The sequence below is a fragment of the Aquila chrysaetos genome, chromosome 15 (assembly GCF_900496995.4).
Source record: "Aquila chrysaetos chrysaetos chromosome 15, bAquChr1.4, whole genome shotgun sequence".
Classification (NCBI taxonomy): domain Eukaryota; kingdom Metazoa; phylum Chordata; class Aves; order Accipitriformes; family Accipitridae; genus Aquila; species Aquila chrysaetos.
In genome coordinates, this window is record NC_044018.1 from 13,013,035 (window position 1) to 13,019,992 (window position 6,958).

At 40.5% G+C, this 6,958-nt stretch overlaps 1 long non-coding RNA gene across 1 annotated transcript; it reads right to left on the reverse strand.

Moving 5' to 3' along the window:
• Window positions 1–217: 217 nt before the first annotated feature.
• LOC115351401 lies at window positions 218–6,415 on the reverse strand. The gene is made up of 3 exons (XR_003926783.1): window positions 6,338–6,415; window positions 5,410–5,594; window positions 218–1,268 (listed from the first exon to the last, which is right to left on the reverse strand). It is a non-coding gene; the product is annotated as an uncharacterized LOC115351401 (long non-coding RNA).
• Window positions 6,416–6,958: the final 543 nt, after the last annotated feature.

The following is a 6,958-nucleotide window of genomic DNA, read 5'->3' on the forward strand; positions in this document are numbered from 1 at the left end:
GCCAGTCAGCCCACCAGCCAGAAACTAGACCTGTTCAATTTATTAGTAGCGACGTAGCCTTTTCACGTAGGCACTCTGAATCTCACTCCAGAGAAGTGTGGTTCAAGAAGACAGAGATGTTGGGTGGGGAAAAAAAATGGTTCATCAGACATTTGGTTTGTATTACATTATACCTCTTCTGTAGTTACACCTTTAAACAAACACCAAAATACGTTCATTTGTATCAAGGAAAATGTTCAGTTTTATTAAGTGTTATTACATAAAACTGTAGCCAGCGGATGAAGTACAAACTCTGCCATGCAGTCTAAAATATGAGGGACTTACATGTCACCTCATCCCCTGCTGAAACACCATAATTGATTACAAATGTAAGAATTTATCCAGAATGAAATTTGTGAACGTTAAGGCAAAATACTAACATTCTAACAATAATATTTTTAAAGCTTCAGTGGAAATTAATTGATATGATATCCTCGTGCTGGTTTTCACTAGAAAAGCCACGTTTTTGCCTTTATTTACCAGTTCATATAACAGGGATAATTATGCAAGGCTAGATCATTTAATCAGTGGGTTAACAGGGCTTGCATGAGTACACTGGATTCAGAGAGATTACATTTGTTTTTCTTCCTTATTTGAGTGCCCTTTAAGAGTGGTTTGCTAAAGCCATGAATTATAATTAATATACTCTGAGAAAGGTGAAGTGTAGCATAATTGAATATGGGTAAAATGTTACTCTTGCTCTCTTATTGCTGCTATATAATTATTAACACCAGATAGTCAAAATAAGTAAGAAAAGAACAAAAGACAATCTAATAGTTACAGTGATGGATTTCATAACCATGGGTTCCAAGCAACAGCTGAATTTTGCGAACCGTTCTTTATCTCGGCTCCACCACTCCTTGATCCTCCCTGGCGAAGACCTTTCTCTCTTTTCAGCATGAGCTGCTGAGCACAATGTTTTGGAAGCAAACTTAAATCCAGTATTACACGTTCCGTGTTTTCTTTGTGTTTTTTTTTTTTTTATGTGCCTGTAGAGTAAAACCAGGGGTGTGTGAGTTACTGCTGACATAAGCTAAATGGTGAGCCACGGACTTCCCCACCCTGCGGTTCACGTTGCCGCCAGAAGCCGAGGGTCTCGGGACCTGTTTGGAGAAGCTCCCGGTCCCTGGCCGGGGCTGATGTAAGGGTGCGTTCCTGCGGACTGCAGGCTGGTTTGAGAGAGAGACTGTTCCTCTGCTGAGAGGTGGGAGTCTGAGCTCTGCTACATCCTGCAAAGAGGCCAAAAAAAGAAGCAGGACACAGCAGCAGTAAGGCTAAAACGAGAAAAATGGGCTGTGTATTGGGGCGGGGGGGGGGGGGAGAAGACAGCCAAAACACAAAAAGCCTTCTGAGTGAGTTGGAAGACGGAACAATACAGCCTTATGCAAACCACGCTCCATGGAGAATGATGTGTGTGCAGCTCAGAAAAAGGGTTTCCTCACTCAGACGCCTATGTAAACACGGCTTAGGAGCCTGAGTTTCTTCTTTTGCGCATTGTTTATATTCTAGTGTAATTCCATTAGTTTAAATGACATCAGAAGGTAATTCTTCAAAAAAAGAAATAGCTTTCCTTTAATCTAAATGCTAGGAAAAGAAATTATTATCCCTCTGGTAAAAGCCTAAGAAAAGAAATCTCACGTTAGACACACAATACTGCTTCATTCATAGTGGGAAGGTAACGAGGGCAATGTAGGAAACTATATAGGCCTTGTACCCTGTTGCAGTATAGAAGGGCACAGGTACATCTTTGAGGTGCCTGTCTATAAAAGCAAATTAATATAAAGCCTAAATATAAGCGAGAATGATACCTTGAGAAGGCAGCTGAGAGCTCTGGTGAGCTGAGCCCTTCCACAAGGTTTCCACCTGAGTAAGGACTACTTGAAGACTGAGGGAAGACCTCAGCGTTGGGTTTAACTGTGGAGATGCAACATGAGAGACATGAAGCCTTCTAACCATACTGTTTAGGTTGTGATTTTCGCTTGTGAGAGCAAATTTTTTGTTTGTTTTATCTCCTGCCTTGTTTGAAAAGGCAGAAACTGGAGGCTGTAGGTGAAACAATTGTAGGACACAAGGATTACTACAGATGTTATCTGCAGTAACCATTGGCAGCAGGTTGAGTATCGGCTCACTGACTTGTAGAACAGCCTTCTCTCTGGTTTGCCCTAATACTTAATCATAACCAAACTGGAAAGGCAACCCAAAATTCACATAGGTAGCACAGAGGCACAGGATCAAGATGGTGCACTTGGAAGTCAGCGTGGAAATAAAATAAACTTCAAAGGGGGAACTGCAATCTTGTAATCCACCTACAATGGCCATTTATATTACTTAAGTACAGTACTTTGCTCCTATCCTATTTAATCCTATTTTCAGTGAATTTCCCATTTGTCAAGATTATCTTTAACTCTACTTCTAGCCTTCAGTGTATTATCAGGGTGCAATTGCAGGGTCCCTTTACAATGTCTGTGGCTGAAAAGGGCATCTTCCCCACCCGCCCCCAGCTCTGTTCACGCATGCCCACCCTATTCCTTGTTCTGAGCCAGGTGTCATGTCACTTTGCAGTCTACAACATGCAGTTGAAAACTAATCCTTTCAGAGGATTTTTGGTCACATTAGTTCCAACTGCTGCGTGAATGATTGTGTCTGAGGGAAAGAATGGCCTGGGGAAAATGGGACCATTTTTCAGTAGCAAGCTGTACCTGAGTCTTTTTGTTGCATTTTCAGTCCTTCCCACACTAGTATTATCTACAAATGTAATGAAAGTATTCTCTAGCCCATTGTCCATGACTTTTATAAATATATTGAACAACACTGGGCATTAGGACAGGCCTTTTCAAATCTTCTTTTGATATATACCATCCTTCACGCAATGAACTACTGATGCCTCTAAGTATGTTTTTCCTTTATGAGATTCATTTAAGTGGTTGGATTAGCCTGGATTTGGGGGGTGGTGGTGGTGGTGTCATTTTTATAGGCAGGTTTGTCTATACAACCATGTTCATGCTAAGCTGATGGTCTGTAAGGTGTCTACTAGACAAATGGATTTTAAATAAATACTTCCCCCTGAACATCCAGATGTTAGACTAAAGAGGTAGTTCTTAAGCCTTCACTCCTAACTTGTCCAGCTCCTGATATGGACAAGTATTGGATGTGCAATTTTAAACTGACCATGGACAGGAGTTTTATAGATGCAGAGATTTTTAAATCAAGAAATTGTCTGTACCAAATACAAGGAATATATTCCTTCATCGGGATGCTGTGTCTAAATTTTAGGAACTTTTTCTTCACATCATATCAAACCATCTCCTGGACTGGCGCAAATCAGAATAGCTCTATTTAATGAGCAACTCTAATTTATCCAAGTAGAGGATGTGACTGTACCAAGCACTGCATTCTGAGGCAAAATACTGGCAGTTTACACCTGAACCCTGTTTAACTATGTTGTCTGTGTAGAAATATTTGGTGTTATGTGTACCAAATGTGTACCACCATTTTTGGTGTTATAAAACAAAAAAACCCGTCAAAAACAGCAGAAGACAGAGAAGATTTCAGTGTGAGCTGAGGATAAAAGGCAATTTTTACCTAACAGAGAGACCACAGCACCTACAGAAGTGCCAACACTAGAAGCAATGATGACTGGGGCCCCTGGGCATCAGCAGCATCTTAATGGGTGCCAGGGAAGCAAAGCAATTTGCAAATTACACAGAATCTGCAGGAAGGGCTTGAGTTGTATTAGTTTTGTGCAAAGCGTGGAGGATTTGAGATGCATTGGTCTCTGAGGCCAAGTGTTAGGTGCTGCAGACTTAAGTTGTGCTCGCATGCTCTGTGGTCTGGTCCTCAGAGTAAGAATGCTTAAATAAGGGATGGGTACACCACACTGAGTTCCCAAATAGGAATATCATTTCATCATCATGTCCCATTCCACCAGTCTTTGCCAGGGTGTACAATAAGGCTCTTCTGCTTCTGGAAGTTTTGTCATTCTGATTACAAAAAGCTGTAGTAGCACGGTAGTGCCACTCTTTTGAAGAGAGAAGGAAGAGAGAGGATTTATCTGGCTGTGACGGATGTTTTTATTCAATTCTCAAATTAAAAATGTTAAACAACAGCAAAAAAAGCAGGAAATGGTTAAGAGAGATGTGCAACTTTACTACAAGAAAGCAAGGCTTTTACCTGAGGAGACCCTGGTTTTGGAGGGAAGAGAGCTTACGTGTATGGGTGTGAGCCAAGCTATAATCTGTGGCATGTTTTATTTTCAAGCATAGACATAGCCTGAGGTCATCAGACACACATTTCCCACTTCCTTAATATCCAATCTGCAGATTAAGTCGAGGAAATGTGAGTTGCATTTACCACCCCTTCTTTTGCAAATGAGACATGTGTGCGGTGGGGGCAGGACGGTTGCGGCTTTTTTTGCAAACACAATAGCCCACGGCTGGATCTAAGATGAGGGTGAGTGACACGGCAAAGTTTGCATCCATATACACCAGGCCCCATGGTAGTAATTAAACTATATATTTGGGTGTGTATGCATTAATTTTTTTAATTTAGATCAGGGAAATGGAGTTTTTGAAGCAACTTTCTTGCCCATGTGGTGGAGCTGTCTTGGAGCACATGAAACAACTCCTTTCCTCCGATACTAAGCCAGGAGATGTGCTCCAGAAGTTCACTTCACACCTCTAGGTGCTAATGAGCGTTCAGTCCATGACACCAGAATAGATCTGGCCTTAAGTAAAACCTCCAAAATACATATACAGGGGGCATCACGTCCTCAGCACCAACAGTTTTGCTCTACAGATCCATTTCCTCTTGGGCCACACAACTCCTTAAATTTGGCATAAGCCAAGGATGATCAGTTAATAATTTTTTTACTTCATGCTTTGGCTCTGTTTAGTACAGACATTGTGACTAGGAAAGGGCCAAATTCATTGTTATTTAATGCTAGTCAGAGCTTTAGTATACCCTTCTTTATTGCAACGCTATCTTACCACAGTGAGCGAGACATGGTGGTAAAAGGCTCAGCATCTTCCCTGATTTCCCAGCAATCACAAGAAGATGTAACTTGCATCAACATTCACCATTTCTATCAAGGTGACCAGAGCTGCAGCATCTCAAACAGAAACCAGCAAAAAAAAAAGCCTCCCAGAAAACTAAACCAAAAACTAGAAAAGCCTTCATTCCCTCCAACCAACTGAACTCTTGCCTGGGAACATCAGTTAGTAAAGTACACGTGTGCAGCATCTTACTTCAGAAATAATTTGAGAAAAATAATCTTCTCTTTTAAAACCCTACTGTTTCAGTGTTGCATAATAAAACATAATCCAGAAGTCCCGCAAAAATCAGAATTCATATAAAACCAAACCAACTTTTTACCTGTGTGTTAAAAGGTGCTCCATTGGAGGCGATTTCACCCATATAACTGTGTTGGGATCCAGTTTAGGATGATCATCCCAAGGTGCCAAGAGTAACTGGAGGAAAGAAAATTCTCTCTCCACTTTCTCCCATGTTCATTTTCTTGTTCCTAGCAGTTGCTTGTAATAATTTCCAAGTGTGGGAGCCTGATAGGGTGAAACAATTGAGAAGGTTTTTTGCTGTCAGCAGCAACCTGAACTAATTCTGCTTTATTAGCATTATGCAGGATAATTTCTTGCAGAACTGTGAAGGCTTTCTTGGGAATATTTCTGACAAAACCTGCTGGAAGTTGGTTTCATCATGAGATAAAGATGTTTTCCAAATTCTGTACTGTATATTCTCTGTCAGAAATATTTAACAGAGAATTATAATCTCATTAGGCAATCTCGGTAATCCGAAATTAATATATGTATATAGAAAATTGCTTATAGCAATGTTTTTCGTTAGTAAGGACAGTAGGGAACAAGTTGAAGTTTCAACACATGGACAGGGACTGTATATAGAAAGATCAGATGCTGTAATTTATGGAAACATATTATCAGGGCAATTTAAAATGAATACTGTGACACAGCTAACTTTTGTCAGTGCAGGTAGCCGAACATCAGTGGCACGATGTTATATAATACGGTGGTGTTCCTCGGAAAATGGGAGAAATGTTGCACAATTCCCCTATGTGAATAGTTTCATTAAAATCATCAGAAACACACATATGACAAAGCAAGCAGCTTTTTAATTTAAGATTTTGACTATGCCCAGCAGTGCCTCTCTGTTCAGCTTTATTCACTCATCCAAGCCAAATTCTCTGGACTGAATCCAGCAGCTTTACACAAGTGGAAGTTCCGCCTGCTAGAAATGTCAAGATCTCCTGTGATTTCAAAGCAAAACTTACGTGCTTGCAAACAATTGTGCTCCACCACCCCTACACCCTTATTAAAGCTGGTCTCAGGAATGCAGAAATCACAGCGCCAGAAAGTGAGCAGGTTATGGGGCGGGGCGGGAGGGAACCTGTAAGGTAACAGTTAGAGAACTTTGCCTGGGCCTCAAAATGATCTCTATTCGCTAATCACAGTAAAATACAAAATGTTTAAACCATTTATTAATTAGATTAGAACCACTTCCTGCAAAGTAGCACAGAAAAATTTTCATAAATACCACCACTCCATGCCTTAAACTGACCAGAAGAGAGTGCATCAACCAAATCCATCTAACAGCATGGTGGAAATGCCAGCAATGGTTTGAGGACGGGCACAAACCTTACTGGCAATCTGAAGTCATCTATTGCAAGTTGTAGAAATAAAGGAATTGGGGTTTTTTGTTTTGTTTTGTTTTTTAGGTAAATCCATACAGCTTGCAGCTGGATTGTTCAATGAAAAGGGTAACATTTGGTACGCAATGCCAACCAGAGCTTGAATTTTTTGAAGGTTTCTCTAACATTGTATCAAATCCAGATTTTTGTAATTTAAAATACTAGCATCACTGCCTAAAATGGCTTTACTGCACTGCTTTTTAA